The following is a 1,570-nucleotide window of genomic DNA, read 5'->3' as shown; positions in this document are numbered from 1 at the left end:
TTTATATATCTATCCCTCTCTCCTCTCTCCTCTCAGCTCTCTCTTCCTCTTTTCCCTGGCCCCCTCATCCTATCACTCCTTTCTTCCTCCCTCCCGCTCCACCCCGCCAGGTCGACCAGTTGTCCATTCGAGGACTTTGCTTTCTTTTTTTTTTTTCTTTTAATGCCGTATGTACGGAGGTCGACCAGTTGTCCTGACATAGGTGGGCGGGGACGGGGTGGGGGCGGGGATGGGGGTTGGGGCCGAAGTCGAAATGACTATGCCTTTATACACACCCTTTTTTTTCCCTTCCTTCTTTCTTTCCTCCTCCTCCTCCTCCTCCTCCTCCCCCCCCACCCTAACCTCCCCTCCCCCTCCCCCTCCCCCTCCCCCTCCCCCTCCTCCTCCCCGTCCTCCTCCTCTTCCTCCCCGTCCAAGTTAATTTGTCCTTGGATTCTTTTTATTTTTTAATTTTTTTTTTAATGTTTATTTTTTAGTTATCGGCGGACACAACATCTTTGTTTGTATGCGGGCCACACGCATGCCAGGCGAGCGCGCTAGCTACCGCTTGAGCCACATCCCCAGCCCCTGGATTCTTTTCAGCTATAAGTGTCGGTAGGATGACTCCACAAATACTCCTTATTTCACGTGGGGACATTCTTTCCTAATCGGTAGTTCAGTTTTAATTGCATGCATCAAATCATTCCTTGTGTGGGTCTGGGCTTTTTCTTCTCTTGGTGCTCAGTACCTGGAGAGGAATGTCAAAGCCCGGGGGTGGGGGGTGGGGGGTGTGCTCTTTGGTGTTTGTGCATTTCTCTCCTTCCTTGCTTGCACACCAACTCAACTCTCGCTCGCTCCCTCTCTCCTTCCCTCCTTCCTTTCTTTCACTTTTGCTTCACTGTTTCTTTCCTGGTGGTGCTGGTGCTGGTGGTGCTTCCTTTCGATTACTTTTCTTTATTTTTTTCTTGATTTTTTTTTTTTTTTTAACATTTCCTGCCCCTCCCCCGGTATGTGTCTCTCTCTCTCTCTCTCTCTCTCTCTCTCTCTCTCTCTCTCTCTCTCTCTGAGATTCAGAGGCCACCTTGCACTTCTTCCTGGCCGCAGTTGTAATTCGGCTTTTTACTTTTGATAAGAGTCACTTCTGACATCCTCTGCTCTCCAAAGTCTACGTGACTTCATGACTATGCTGGGCGTGGACTCCAGGACAGATAAGTCTGCCTAAAACAGGGAAGAAAGGTGATATGATTTCCCCTGGATTGAATCCAGAAGTGCCTAACTACCACCACGGAGTTTTTGTGTGTTTTTTTTTTTTTTTTTTTTTTGTTTGTTTTTTTTTTTTGAGATGGAGTGTCCCTGGATTGCTCATGTTGGCTAACATCAAAGGAGACAACATCCTATCTCAGTCTGTGATAACACCTGCGGTGGTGTTATCACATGGGGTGTGTGTGGGGGGGTGTCCTTCCCCTTCCCCTTCCCCTTCCCTCTCTCCTTTCTCTATTTGCTGGTTAAAGCTCGAGGTCTCTGGAGGTTGCCTGATTACTCCCAGGACCTCACCTTCTCTTGTGAGTAGCTGAGGTGGTGGTTGCTGAAC

This window comes from Callospermophilus lateralis, unplaced genomic scaffold (assembly GCF_048772815.1).
Source record: "Callospermophilus lateralis isolate mCalLat2 unplaced genomic scaffold, mCalLat2.hap1 Scaffold_11037, whole genome shotgun sequence".
Lineage (NCBI taxonomy): Eukaryota > Metazoa > Chordata > Mammalia > Rodentia > Sciuridae > Callospermophilus > Callospermophilus lateralis.
Note: the sequence above shows the minus strand (reverse complement) of the source record.